The sequence below is a fragment of the Periplaneta americana genome, chromosome 2 (assembly GCF_040183065.1).
Source record: "Periplaneta americana isolate PAMFEO1 chromosome 2, P.americana_PAMFEO1_priV1, whole genome shotgun sequence".
Classification (NCBI taxonomy): domain Eukaryota; kingdom Metazoa; phylum Arthropoda; class Insecta; order Blattodea; family Blattidae; genus Periplaneta; species Periplaneta americana.
The window spans coordinates 22,780,875-22,797,390 of record NC_091118.1 but is presented as its reverse complement, the minus strand read 5'-3'; the positions used below and the strand labels follow the sequence as shown (position 1 = coordinate 22,797,390).

General features: G+C 36.1%; 1 protein-coding gene across 1 annotated transcript in view; it reads left to right on the top strand.

The window, feature by feature from the left end:
- Positions 1–1,424: 1,424 nt before the first annotated feature.
- The window catches only part of LOC138716020 (ATP-binding cassette sub-family G member 1), a 356,377-nt gene continuing 341,285 nt past the window's right edge, over positions 1,425–16,516 (top strand). Inside the window, exon 1 of the mRNA XM_069848948.1 lies at positions 1,425–1,560. The gene's annotated coding sequence lies outside the window, so the exon portion shown is untranslated. The remainder of the gene's footprint in view (positions 1,561–16,516) is intronic.

The following is a 16,516-nucleotide window of genomic DNA, read 5'->3' as shown; positions in this document are numbered from 1 at the left end:
ACGTAAGTTACTCCATTAATTCATATTTCCAATATTATTGTTGTAAAAAGAAATGCAAGTTAATATTTATTGGTTTCATAGTTAATTATCGCTATAATCTTGAATGAGTGAAGCGATTATAGTAAATTTCAGTTCGTTTTGCACAAACAACAATTATATTAACTTATTTCTTGCAGGTATCTTCGAGTTTATTGTGGGATTTAATATACTTCATTAAAATAATAAATTAACTTTATGCATTTAATATTTCAATAATGGAAGGAAGGTGTTAATTTTTCCAAAAGAACACGACAACGAAAGTGTAACATATTTTGTCGGCTGCTAGGAGAGAGATCTGCGATGATGAGGCGATAGTAGCGATCCTAGTGGTGGGCAACTACCCATGTTTGCATTTTTACTACATATTGAGCTTCGCGACTGTATATAGCAGACTGTGATATAACAAGAAAATTAGAAACGTGTTAATATCTTCAATTTGATTAAATAAATTTATAGCCTATGTGTACGAATTAATCAACCTATATTATATTTGTATTCTATAATTTTGAAATATATATTAGTCCTACTTTTCACGTGCGATATTATTCTTCTCTAGTGTTAATATTATATTATATAATTCCATTGCCGCTGTAATTATATTTTAGTTCCTATTTTATTTTACTTATTATTATTATTATTATTATTATTATTATTATTATTATTATTATTATTATTATTATTATTATTTTAATATTATATCTGAATTGCGACCGAACACGAGCGCTGCTCATTCGGTCTCAAATTTTGTTAATACTACTGTATCTTCTTTTTATATTGCTTGTATTATTTTATTTCTATTTTCTCTTGTTTGTTATGTAATTATATTCTTTATTCTGTATATTTAAATTTAAATAAATAAATATATATATAAATAAAAAGAACACCGCACGTTATTGTATGATGCCGACATGTCAACCATGAGAGCGCGGCGATAATATATACAGTCACGAAGCTCAATACGTAGTAAATATGCATCCATAAATAGTTGTTAACCTCTTGGATCGCTAATATCGCCTCATTACAGACAATGCGAAATAGTACCGGCACAGTCAATTGTTCCTAGCAGCCTCACAACTCAAGCTTCGTGACTGTATATACTAGACTGTGGTATAACCTCCAAAAATAGACCTTTACATAGTTACTTGAAGCACATTTTATGGTTCAGTGAAAGTTTTGGAATGGCATAGTAAGCTTGTTATCATTATATTCCAACTTCCTGGCTGAACGTTGACAAATTCAAGTCAGCGCGCGATAAGATATGGCGCTGAGAGCAATGTACTGCCCTGAACGCTGCTACGACCATACCACTGATACATCCCCTTTAAGAAATCCATAGCTGTGGTGAATTAGTGCGCATGGTCAGAACCAACACGCAATAAAAAAGGGGGCTGTGGCGGCAACAGCTGGCGTTAGGCGTGAGTCGGGGGATTTGGTTGAAAACAATGTGTTTAGTGGAAGTTTTGCTTTAGTTTGTGATCAAAATAACGTGTAATATCGCTGGAAACACTTCACCAACAGTGTGTAAGTTATTACATTTATATTACATTGCTTGTGTGTTAAATTAAACATCTGTCTTGCTTTAGCCTTCACGTCTCATTCAGTATACAAAGCTACATTCAATGTGGTCTTGGGAACTGAGCGCTTGCATATGAATAGTGTTCACAACCATTTGTAGAACAATTATGTGTTGTTATGTAATTTATGACCTTCAAGTGATGTGGACCTATACTCTAAAAGGGGACGTAGTTACAAGTACAATAGACAAGTGGTATTTGAATTGGTACTGTTAAAGTTAGTATGTACTCGTATACATATTGAAATTAGGTTAATATTAAGTAAGCTCCTGGTTTTAGGCGTAATAGATCAGATATTTTATATTCGACAGATAATGGAAAAAAAATTGGAGTATAAGGATACAATGCATCAGTTATTCATAGATTTCAAAAAGGCATATGACTCGGTTAAGAGAGAAGTTTTATGTGATATTCTTATTGAATTTGGTATTCCCAAGAAACTAGTTCGATTAATTAAAATGTGTCTCAGTGAAACATACAGCAGAGTCCGTATAGGTCAGTTTCTGTCAGATGCGTTTCCAAATTAACTGTGGGCTAAAGCGAGGAGATGCACTATTACCTTTACTTTTTAACTTTGCTCTACAATATGGCATTAGGAAAGTTCAGGATAACAGACAGGGTTTGGAAAGGAACTGGTTACATCAGCTTCTTGTCTATGCGGATGATTTGAATATGTTAGGCGAAAATCCACAAACGATTAGGCAAAATACGGGAATTTTACTGGAAGCAAGTAAAGCGATAGGTTTGGAAGTAAACCCCGAAAAGACAAAATATATGATTATGTCTCGTGACCAAAATATTCTACGAAATGGAAATATAAAAATTGGAGATTTATCCTTCGAAGAGGTGGAAAAATTCAGATATCTTGGAAATTCGGTTGCGAAGCTTTTTATCACCCAGTCTGCTGTCAGAAAATCTGAAAGTTAGAATTTATAAAATAGTTATATTACTCATGTTTTTTGTACGGTTGTGAAGCTTGGACTCTCACTTTGAGAGAGGAACAGACCTTAAGGGTGTTTGAGAATTAGGTTCTTAGGAAAATATTTGGGGCTAAAAGGAATGAAATTACAGGAGAATGGAGAAAGTTACACAACGCAGAACTGCACGCATTGTATTCTTCACCTGACATAATTAGGAACATTAAATCCAGACGTTTGAGATGGGCAGGACATGTAGCATGTATGGGCGAATCCAGAAATGCATATAGAGTGTTAGTTGGGAGATCGGAGGGAAAAAGACCTTTGGGGAGGCCGAGACGTAGATGGGAAGATAATATTAAAATGGATTTGAAGGAGATGGGATATGATGATAGAGACTGGATTAACTTGCTCAGGCTAGGGACCAATGGCGAGCTTATGTGAGGATGGCAATGAACCTCCGGGTTCCTTAAAAACCATTTGTAAGTAACTAATCCGCAGTAACACTTATGACGGACAAGGTCGCAGTTGCTGGTGTGGATTTGGGAATGCATCTAGTTTGAGAGCTAGCACAATAGATAGTGAAAGGTCTCAGGGTGAATATTACTTATGTCCCAGCCACTATAGGAACTTGATAAAATATCCTGAAAATGCATTGGATTTATAGTATTGATTAGTAGAAATTGATGTGATCACCTGGAGAGCTGTAAGCCCACCTAACCCGCCTTAAATTCGTACTTATATACGAAAATTGTCGCGAGTGAATGAAGAATGCGGCTATATTTCTTTAATGTAACAGTGGGTTTCAGTGTCGCCAGCATAGTAATAATTAGACTTCGTTGAATTGCCACATGCAGCATGCAATCAGGTTGCCGATGTACGGTAGTATAGAGGAGGTGAGCGACCGCCCGGTCTCGTAGTATAAGCAGTTCATGTTAAGAGTTGCGACCGGTCCAAATAGATAGAGCAGCTACAGCTAATGTATACCTAAGTAAGCACTTGTTTTTGCATTACTGTGGTTGGAATAGTCAGAGCTTGACATTTGTTCAGTGCAGACAAGAATTCAATCAAACATGCTACAATGAGATTGTTGCTGTTCCAAACAATTGCCTCTGGAATACCCTTACCCCCGCAGCCAATCTTGACCCGTTGAAAAACGTGATTGGATGCTGTTAATTATTATTATTCAGAATATTCGGCAAAATAATATAGGTAATTGATCCATTACATACCACAGACAATAATTATATGTGTACAAAACGGCCTTTGCTTATCATAAAATAAATAAATTTTCATTAACGTTTTCGATACATGTGTATCATCTTCAGATGTGAAATGTTAGATTAATATGATGAAAACCTTGCCTATTAGATGGAACTTAATGTGGTAATTTTCGGGTCATACTAGTGTGATTGCTTGGACTTAACTTAGGTTGATCAATGATTTTACAAAGTGTTCACATTTCAATGACTACGCTAATAGTGGTTACAATTCTTCAACAGTTTTAATTTTTTATATATTTTAGATCATATCACATGACTTGCAGTGATTTAAATCGGCAAATACAGCCAACACATGTTCAAAGTGATTTAAAGTTTTAAAGTGTTTATACAAAGTGTTCACATTTCAATAACTACGCTAATAGTGGTGGTTACAATTCTTAAACAGTTTTATTTTATATTTTAGATCTTATCATATGACTCGCAGTGATTTAACCTAACATAGCATGTATATCATAGATCAACCTACGTTAAGTCCAAGCAATCACACTAATATGACCCGAAAATTACCACATTAAGTTCCATCTAATAGGCAAGGTTTTCATCATATTAATCTAACATTTCACATCTGAAGATGATACACATGTATCGAAAACGTTAATGAAAATTTATTTATTTTATGATAAGCAAAGGCCGTTTTGTACACATATAATTATAGTCAAACATTAATAGCTTATCGGCAAACTTCAACATGAAATTGATACCACAGACAGTTCCGCTGTTGCAGCTGTAAAATCATTGCCTTCTGAACAGCTATTGGAAGATATTCTGTTCATTGATTCTAATTTTAAAATCGTGTCCAAAAGCATCATCCTGTTAGAATCGTCTAAACTACAACTCTCAAAAGCCCTTAATATAGTGGATAAAATATCACAAACCGTTATCCAAAATATCACTAATTGGAGAAAAATTGAAATGTAAGTTGAGAAACATTATTGCTAAAAATTCTGCCTATTCACAACTTCGTACTATAAATGATGTACTATCAGGTCACGACAAGACGTGTGAAGTTGGTGTGCTAAAAAGTAGTGACTTCCCGTTCTTCAAATATGCACCTATTACATCGTGTGATGTTGAACGTACATTTTCCCAAAAGAAAAACTGTTTAAGTGACCATCGGAGGAGGTTACTTTCCAGTCGCTCAAAATGTACGTAACTCTTCACTGCAATGCATATATTCAAGGATGATATGAGTATATTACATTAAATTTTAAGAGTTAATACATCTCACTACAAAATAATTGTGTATTTACATGTTTAGACATTTACTACTTCAATGATCATTCATTATATTTCTTGAATGCAGGATACAGGTTTTATTGCAACCGCAGTATACTGCTCAGTGTTTACATCAGAGGCATAGTCTATTCGTTGCACGTCCCCTTCTCATACAGTCTATACTGCGAGCGTAGTAAACCTTACGATTCTCGTGGCAATTCCTCGAAGTCTAGTAATAATATTACACACCTAATCAAGCCTAACCTAACCTGTCACACATTACACACCTAATCTAACCTAACCTAACCTAACCTGTCACATAATACATACCTAATCAAATCTAACCTAACCTGTCACATAATACACACCTAATCAAACCTAACCTAACCTACCTAACCTGTCACATAATACTACACACCTGTAGTGACATTCTTCACATTTAGTATCATTTAGTTTTCATGTATTGCCGGCTCTGCCAATCGTGTTGGTTTCCATCTAGTGGAAGTGGATCGTACTAATAATCCTAATTCGAAGAAGACACTATGGCGACTTTCATAATAATTACGTTTTACATATTTCGTGATATACTAAATGTGTTAATGCATATATGGTACAATAAGATTTGAAATGTGTTGTGATAAAAGTATTGGTCCACACCTGTGCAGTAACGGTCAGCGCGTCTGGCTTCGAAATCAGGTGGCCCGGGTTCGAATCCCGGTCGGGGCAAGTTACCTGGTTGACGTTTTTTTCCGGGGTTTTCCCTCAACCCAATACGAGCAAATGCTGGGTAACTTTCGGTGTTGGACCCCGGACTCATTTCACCGTCATTATCACCTTCATATTATTCAGACGCTAAATAACCTAGATGTTGATACAGCGTCGTAAAATAACCCAATAAAAAAATAAAAGTATTGAAAATTGGTTTATAGCGCCACATTGGCAGTGATAAAAGTGTGCAGTATTCGTTCAGTGACTGGTGGCTGCTCTAGATTGACCCTTTAATGTAACAGCGGACTTCATTGTCGCCAGCATAGTAATAATACTACACACCTAATCAAGCCTAACCTAACCTGTCACACAATACACACCTAGTCTAACCTAAACTAACCTCTCACATAATGCTACACACCTGTAGTAACTTTCCTCACATTTAGTATAATTTCGTTTGCATGTATTGCCGGCCCTGCTTCTCATGTCGGTAGCCATCTAGTGGAAGTGGATCGTAATTCGAGAAAGGAAATATGGCGACTTTCATAATAATTACATTTAGTTCGTCCTAATGTATATTTTGTGATATATTAAATGTGGTAATGTATTAATAATTCTATATACACTATATAGTACAATAAGAATTTAAATGTGCTGTGGCTGTGGTAAAAGTGTTGAAAATTGGTTTATGCTCGACCATGCCGAAATGAAGTAATTATACACCTGGTAACAGCCCTTTAATGGACCTCATTAAAGTACACCTATTCATTAAAGTTCAGGTGTTCCACCAATCAGGAAATACCATTGTAGCAATATGAAAGCGCAAGTATCGATTATTCACGGATATGCAATCGAAAGGCAACTAGTTCTGTTACTATAATAATTACCGTTAATTGTAAATAATATCCAAATAAATTCAATTTGTCATGTCGTTTTTCAATGTCTTAATTCAATTTCAAGGTTATATCAAGATTAATGTTTATTTTACTCTCTAGATTATATCAAGGTCAATGTCGACATTTGTTTCTCGGAAATAATCAATACTTTCTCGTCTGCGAACATCTCACAATTTACGAGGTCATTTCCGCTCCTCAGTCAGATAAGAATAACATGAATACTTATGAATAATTTCAAGTTAGAAATATGATCGAGCATAAAAAGTCGTATGAAACTTGACTATAATGGTAATTAAGACGGTCGTATGAAAATTATGAAACTCGATTGCGCTCGTTTCATAAACATACTCGCGTCTTAATTACTACCATTATAGGCTCGTTGCATAATGTACTAATATAGCGCCACATTGGCAGTAATAAAAGTGTGCAATATTCGTTCAGTGGCTGGTGTATACTCTACATTGACCAGGTCTCAGTGCTGGGTTGTAGTACTCCTATCCAGAAATTCAATTCCATTCCATTCCAAGTTCTCTGCGGTGGTTGAGTGGTCAGGCTGCTCCGGGTTTCTAGTCCCATTCAGACCTGGGATTTTTCATCATCGTGACACTTGTGGAGACAAGGTCGCACTTTGAGTTTTTCTCAGGGTTGTACCGTTTCCGTCAACATTCCACGGGATTCCCCGAACGCCGGCTGACGGCGTACGGCGGGGGCTGGTCTATGAATGAGTGGGGTTGCCTGTTCGACACCTGGGTACGCAGCGAACCTTAGTGTAGTCAGCCGGTGTGGGTTTGGGAATGCGTTTATCTTGAGGTTTAGCGCAATAAATTGTGACAAGTGAGTTCTGGACCTTAGTGCCCTTTCTCGGAATTTCATTTCAATTAATAGACAAGGAGTTCTTGAGAATTTCCCTTCGCCTTCACTCCCATTCGTATATGAATAATACTCTTTTATTGAATTGAGATTTAGTTTATATTTTGTTAAGCGTTTAGGCCTACACACTGAAAAATGTTTCACGTGAATCTTTTAAAAGTCCATCTAATACTAAGTAAGCTTAGACTACCATACGTCCCGTAAAAAGCGGGACAGACCCCGTTTTTGGCCTCTGTGTCCCCGTAATTTTTGTCGGGACGCACAGAAGTCCTGTATTTTAATATGTCATAATGTAAAAATCAATAATGTCCATAACTGAAGTTCATTTCATATATTAATATTTAGATTACTATTTTTATTTATTTAATTTTTTATTTTATGCTCGACCATGCCGAAATGTAGTAATTATACACCTGGTAGCAGTCCTTTAATGCATGTCATTAATGTACACCTACTCATTAAAGTTCAGGTGTTCAGCCAATGACAAGTCAGCTTTGTACCGTTATATCGATTATTCTCGGATATGCAATCGAAAGACAATTAGCGAAAAGTCACGGAGGCTGGAAATCCAATACTGTCGCAGAAGGTTATGTTGTGTTACTAATTAGCGTTAATTGTAAATAATATTCAAATAAATTCAATTTGTCATCTCGTTTTTCAATTCTAAATCAATTTCCAGGTTATATCAGAGTAATCTTCATCTTATTCTCTGCCAAGGTCAATGACATTCGGCCTCGGAAAAAACCAATACTTTCGCGTCTGCGCACATCTCACAATTCAGGTCAGTTCGCACATAACTATAAGAATACCTAATTTTAAATAATTTCAAGTTATAAATATGGTCGAGTATAAAAAGTCGTATGAAACTTGCCTATAATGGTAATTAAGACGCTCGTATGAAAATTATGAAACTCGCTTGCGCTCGTTTCATAAACAATCATACTTGCGTCTTAATTACTACCATTATGGGCTCGTTGCATAATGTACTATTATTTAACTAGCTAGCTAACTAGTGAGTACAAATTAAAATTGTAAAACAAAAATGTTTCTAGCCACTACCGTAAAAACCAGGCTCGTGCACGGTGTGGTCTTAGCCAATAATATAACATAAAATTTACATTACGGGTGGAATCGAAGCAACTTCTTTAAGAAGCAATGCTGTATCTTACAATTTTTCCCGTGTGGGATGCAGGAAAACGTTCCACATTAAAGAGGGAATCCCCTAAGAACTAAAAGTGTTGATAAAATATCGATTCCTTTTCCCAAAAGCATCGATAGAGGGTGCTGAGGTATCGAAAGTATGGCAGACCTAACTCTAGTATTTTCTCTCTTTTGCATTTTGAAATGCAGTGGCGGCTCGTGAACTAGTGGATTGGGAGAGCTGCAGTAGATTTTGGTACACACAAATTTCACTTCTTGATACCATTACTAATAAGTATAGGACAAAAATAAATGCACTACATATCGAAAAACCAAAACTTCCTGACTTAGTTGGGAGATGTGTGTGGCATCATTTGCTAATCGCTAAAAAAACTAATACCATTGATTTCAGTCTGAATTTTAGATCGGCAGACACTCAACTTGCAATTTATCATTCTGAATTGTCTTAGAATTATCTTTCAACAGTGGAATGTTACAAATGATTTTTGAGAGGCTCGTTTAGATTTCTCGCGAACTGTAGCAACCCACGAAATACACCACAGTTCTTCGAATCGTTTTTTCATCATGTCCCCTAAGGGGAAGTTCATATTGGCCACAAAATTTGATACAATCAATATATTTTTAAAATAATTTCACGATATTTTCTCACTTCTTGATTATGTTAGAGAATGTTTGTTCTGTTCGTTTCACTTAATTGCACAGCAATATTAGTTTTGCCTAACATAGCCAATGAAACAACATTTTTTAGGTGAGACTGCGAAGATTCGTGCATTTTGCTTTTTAGGGGCAAATGTCCTAAATGTGTCACACCACTCCTAGTCCATGCAGCATCACCACCGAAGAGGAGGCAAGGAAAACAAAATACAGATTTTGTTTTTGTTCACATCCACGTAACCACAAATGCTTAGCGTAAATTTCATTGTTATACTTCCTTACATATATGCACTATTTCGGCTGGATGAAGCTTGAGTAAGATTTAAGTCGGGTAATGGACGACCCTTTAATTTCACTTCATTATATAAATCTTCTCCGCGAGGGAAAGTTGAGAAAAATAAAATTAATATTCTGTAATTCACACACACTCATGCTTGCAAATTTGCACTGGTTAAGTTATGGTACTAAGACGTCACACCAAAGCAACACTCAGATGTACTGATGGTCAACAATTTTCTAAAACTGGAAAAGAAGTCTCTTTCGTATTTTACATGCTATATCAAAAGGACTCTACTCGTGCAATCATTTTGACTTAAGGCAAATATTAGGTTTTGGTAGAGGCTGGATATATACGTAATAATAAGGCAAAAGAGAATATTAATTTCGTTATATTAACTCGATAAGATTCTACAACAATAAGTATGTGAAAAGAAAATAAAAATTTTGTCATAAGTTTCAAGGGAATAGAGAATCCATTTGACGCAGCATTACAATAGCGGTGTGGGAGGGGAGTAAAGATCTTCCCTTGTGGCCTGGCTCTGCAAGCCACTGCAGCGAAATATGGGTTTTAAACAGCGGCAGTTTCCCTCTGCTTCCCTTCACCTCTCTACCCCCTGACCATGCAAGACACACTCTCTTACGAGCTGTCCCACCCTGCAGATCCCAGGACGACTTTGACAATTTCAATACAGTCGACGCGCAAAAAGATTATGCATAAGATAATAGTACATATTCCCGGCCAGATGAAATATAAAGCAATTTACGAATAAAAGCTGTAACAATTCTTCTACAAATTAAAATAAATATTATTTTTATTTTCCTTTATCCTTCGAAGAGGTGGAAAAATTCAAATATCTTGGAGCAACAGTAACAAATATAAATGACACTCGGGAGGAAATTAAACGCGGAATAAATATGGGAAATGGGTGTTATTATTCGGTTGAGAAGCTCTTATCATCCAGTCTGCTGTCCAAAAATCTGAAAGTTAGAATTTATAAAGCAGTTATATTACCGGTTCTTCTGTATGGTTGTGATACTTGGACTCTCACTCTGAAAGAGGAACATATGTTAAGGGTGTTTGAGAATAAGGTGCTTAGGAAGATATTTGGGGCTAAGCGGGATGAAGTTACAGGAGAATGGAGGAAGTTCCAGAACGCAGAACTGCAATCATTGTATTCTTCACCTGACATAATTAGGAACATTAAATCCAGACGTTTGAGATGGGCAGGGCATGTAGCACGTATAGGCGAATCCAGAAATGCATATAGAGTGTTAGTTGGGAGACCGGAGGGAAAAAGATCTTTAGGGAGGCCGAGACGTAGATGGGAGGATAATATTAAAATGGATTTGAGGGAGGTGGGATATGATGATAGAGACTGGATTAATCTTGCACAGGATAGGGACCGATGGCGGGCTTATGTGAGGGCGGCAATGAACCTTCGGGTTCCTTAAAAGCCATTTGTAAGTAAGTAAGTTAAAGCAGGGAGTGCTGCAGCTCCGCAGCTCTTATGGACGAGCCGCCCCTGTTGAAATGGAATTAAATTCATTCAGATCTTCTCACAGAAAAAATGTATAACATTTGGGACTTCTTACACTATCGAAGAACTCTAATTTGTAACTGATTTTTACGCATAAGTTATTGCCAGTTAGCTTAGCTCAATTTCCTTTAGAACGAAACATGGATAGGCCTATTAGTTATCTATACTAATAATAAATCTGTAGTCGAAATTTTTCTGGTAATTTTCGATTTTCCAAAAATAATTGGTCCTAACATATATAATTAACCACCCTGAAACCGAAAATCGCTTTTTTGAAATTTTTGTTTGTATGTCTGTCTGTATGTTTGTTACCTTTTCACGCGATACTGGCTGAACGGATTTCGATGGAAATTGGAATATAAATTAAGTTCGTTGTAGCTTAGATTTTAGGCTATATGGCATTCAAAATACATTATTTAAAATGGGGGTTATAAGGGGGCCTGAATTAAATAAATCGAAATATCGCGCTTATTATTGATTTTTGTGAAAAATGTTACATAACAAAAGTTTCTTTAAAAATAATTTGCGATAAGTTTTATTTCTTGAAAACTTTTGATAGGACTGATATAGAATGAGATAAATGAGTTTAAAATTAAAATAACTGCCATCTAAGGCCATGTAATGAATTAAAAAAAGAAATGACTTCGTCTATAAGGGGCCTTGGACAGCAACAATCGAAATCTATGAAAGATAGCCTACAGAGAATGTTGTTGTGTTAGTATGAAGTAATATCGGAAGCTAAATTAACCGATTTGTATAATTAATTATTATTTCACCATTGGAAAGTGTAGTTTCTCTGGATGGACATAATGCTATAATGTTATTACAGTAACTTCTAATATAATATAATATAATATAATATAATATAATATAATATAATATAATATAATATAATATAATATAATGTAATATAATATAATATGTAATATTATATTATATTATATTATATTATATTATATAATTTAAGTTATTTGAAGGGTTCAGAACCATAGTGGGCCAAGCGCCATTTACTGAATACGTAGAAAACAAGGGTTAAAATTAAGTTATTACCATAATTCAATGGAAACCTATAACAAGTAAAATAAAATATACACATTAAATCTAAATGATGTCAATGTTCATTAAACTATGGTTGCATGTAATAAAAATTAAGAAACATGTTAAAGGAATTGTCATTGCACCGATGAGTGTCTCTGGACCAAAATGATCGCATTTTAATTATTTGGATGCAATTTAAATTAAGTAACATATTAAACGATTTATCCTTCTATCAAACACGAATGTTCCCTGGATCAAACGTCCTATTTTAATTATGTAATTACTTTATAATTATTTCTAACGGGTGCAGCGGAGCGCACGGGTACGGCTAGTTCTAAATATGTTGTTTATGCTGTCTGAACATCAATGCAATGTTTTTGCAATAGGGAAGTTAAACCGGTTTGCAATATTTACAATCCAAGCGAATGAAGTAACAAATGATTATAATATTAATAAAGCTTTTTATTTGAATTCTTATTACTGAATTGCGATACCTACAGAGTTCACTTCATGTTGTTGACCCTGTATAAGGTTCCATTTATTAATATGTGCATTTGAAATGTGTGAATAAACTGTATGGGACGACATCTCATTCATAATATTGGCTTCAGATCTTTGAGGCGGGAGAGAAGGAAGAAATACGAATGTTTTCTTCACCTTTGACCTTCTCACGAAAAATACGCGTTCGCATTGTGACGCTTACAACCTATAGAGGAGCCTCGGCAAAAATCCATACGTGTTTTCTCTTGACCTGACACCAGACTTTCACATGATGGGATGGTTGCGCCATGGTGACCGCCACGGTGGCTCTGAAGTAACGTACGCGTTGCCCCCATCCAAGGAGTCCGTGGCTCGATTCCCGGCGTGGGCAGTAAAAGAAATTATCTTCCGTCTACGAGAACGAGACTGGGTGTGGTTATCCGTTGTATTGTGGTTTGTCCTGTGGTATCTCTGCTGTGGTCCCACGTTGTGCTAACCCACATCCTGGAAGGTCCGCTATGTGTGAATTTGTGTCTTTGTGGTGTAGTCACATAAACTATAAATGTTAGGGTTCGTTCGGAACCTAAGTCCCGAAATGATGACTCGAAGAAATTGTAGAGTATATTTATTATAATATATACAAAATACAAATACTGAGCTCAACTGTAGAGCTCCCAGTAGCAAAAGGCCCCTCTGTAGAGATGGCCGATATTTCACAAACCGATATTTTGTCACAGGTATTTTTTTGTCACAGATAAACCTGTGACTGACGACGCGAAATATCTGTGACAAAATATCGCTATCGAAATCTGCTCCGTATTCAGTACTCTGTCACCGTTGCAACGTCTGTGACTGATATTTTCTCCTCTACGTCGTGGGTTTGCGCATGCGCATGATACAATAACAGCAATCGGGCGGTGGTATTTGATTATTTTTTCGTGATATTTTGTTCAATATTATTTTTTTCAAAGTGATGATGTGTTGCAAAGTTATTAGCGGCATTATAATAATATAATCATGAATCTGACATTTTGTTTTCATATTTTAGTCTGTACATATGTTTTATAAATAGTTTATGTATTCCCCCGAGATCTTCACATTTTCATATTACTGTGAATTTATATTAATGTATAAGTATTTTCCACTCAATTAAAACCGAACGAGACAAAACTGGCTAATATGATGGGCAACTTATTTCGCTAAACTAACCTTGAGGTAGTTCCCTTCGTATTCCCCTTATATACACCTTGCATATACGAATCTGTGACAGGTTAGGTTTGGTTAGTTTAGGCTTTGTTATGTCATGGATATACGATCAACTGCATCTCCACAAAAAATCAAATTCAATGATTTTCACTTCCGAAATCACCTAAACTACCTCAGCGCTAGTTTAACCCGAGGAACTGTCTCTCCACAAAAAAAAAAAAATCCTTATAAATGCAACGATTTTCACATTCGAATTCGCCGAAACTACTTCAGCGCTAGTTTCACCATCTTATTATAAATTATATAATGACTACACGATTTAAATAGTAATAATACCACCATTGGTTACCAATACTTTATCTTGTGTAAAATCCTGTCTGAACAAGTTTTGTTTTGTAATTATTTTCCATTGTTTTTCGGAATACTGATGTTTCGTTAATTTTTATTCTGACTCAATATTATAATGTTAATGCAGGATCAATTTTTAAAACGATTAGGATAATCACATAACCTCAATTTCTCCATACCCAACTACATAAAAAAATTATATCTACAATCAACTACTATATAACCTCTTGGCATATGAGGTTAACTTTTTACATGTTTCTGTTGAGTTAGCTTAGTATTTATTTGTTAATGGTACATGTACATAACTTATTTGTTGCATTTTCCCATATACACCACTGATGTGTAGCGTGTATAGAGAATTCGTATTCACATTGCACTGCTCTTCAATATTTCCTGTTAATTTTTATCGGTGTGACAAAATATCGGTGTAATTCATGCATATTGTGCTTACTTATCGATATAAAATATCGGTGTGACAAAATCACAGATAAAAGTCACAGATATTTAATTGTCACAGTCACAGTTGTCACAGATACTTGGAAATATCGTTTAAGCTCAACTCTACCCCTCTGGTAATGAATTCCATGCTTATATTATCCGAGGAAATGAAAAACTCCACCCTATGAGGTCATTAGCATCCAATTAGGGGTAGATGTATTTTTAATCATTAGGTCATCAATAGCCAATAGTAGGCATGTATGGATAACATCTTTTAAGTTTATCACATGAGTGCTGCTTACTCTGACCATCTTACTTGTGATGAGAGAGTTAATGTTATTGTGGCCCTCTGCGCGTGATTTAAGATTGTTTATACACGTGCACTACAGGCTACTCATGCGGGTACTTCATTTCCTCGTGATATTGATGCAACTAGACTCAGCTTGTTCCATGAACATAATACAGATTAATAATATATAATATTAATTCTAAATACAATATTAATTCGATAGATAGGTAATCATATCTGGTTATGCCTCTATATATGACATCGTGTCGATTCACAGAAAAAAGTCCTCCCTTTTCTACACTGCATAGGCTTCTAAGCTGGTAAAATAAGGGAAGTAGAACAGGAAAAGAAGAAGAAGAAGTCAATATAATGTATGAGTTCTCATTTAATTTCTTCACACTATCTACAGGGTGTTTAAAAAATACGGGGCATAATTTCAGGTATGTATTTCCCACATGTAGACAATCAAAATAGTTCATTACAACATGTGTCCGGAAATGCTTCATTTCCGAGTTATGGCCTTCACAACATTGAAATTCACCGGAACGTTTTTCTTTCCGCAGGTAGTTGTCATTATAGAAGATGTTCAAAATGTCCACCTCCTGCTTGAATACAGACCTCACATCGATGTCTCATTGACCTGCGAACACGATCCCAAACTCCAGGAGTATTGCGTATGTCCTCAGAACATGCCACAATTCGATTCCGAAGGGATTCCAAATCAGGCACCGGAGACGAATAAACCAATGATTTTAAATGGCCCCACAAGTAGAAATCGAGAGGGTTCAGATCAGGTGAGCGTGGAGGCCAAGCAATTGGGCCACCTCTACCTATCCATCGATCAGTCTCCAGACAGTCGTATGAGGAACATTGACTTGCAACGCTACCCTTCGTGTGCTGATAGAAGGAGTCATGTTCAAAGCCTCCAGAATCTCCTCCTGTACTTCTGGAGTTGTAGATCTTGATCGTCCCCTTCGCAAACCAGGAGAGTTAAGTTTTCCATACTCGCACAGACGGTAATGGAGACGTACAAGTGTCTTCCTATCTGGACATTGTCGCTGTGGGTACCTCTCCTGATACAAACGACGAGCCAGCGCAGCATTGCCGTCCGCCTTACCGTACATGAAGTGTATCTCTGCCAGCTCTTGAATACATGTCGCACAGTCTAACGCCTACACAACACTGAATGTAACCTTCGCCTCGGAATGAACTGTCAGAGTGCCCTCTTAATGTCTCCTTTGACGGCAACGTCCTGCGGAAAGAAAAACGTTCCGGTGAATTTCAATGTTGTGAAGGCCATAACTCGGAAATAAAGCATTTCCGGACACATGTTGTAATGAACTATTTTGATTGTCTACATGTGGGAAATACATACCTGAAATTATGCTCCGTATTTTTTAAACACCCTGTATAGCTACGAAGCCAAATTTGACTGTATTTAAACGATTTTCCTTTAAAATTCACTTGACTTAATTAGATATATCAAATCCAGACGTTTGAGTTGGGCAGGACATGTAGCACGTATGGGCGAATCCAGAAATGCATATTGGCTATTCCATCTCAAATCGACCGAAATATAGAGA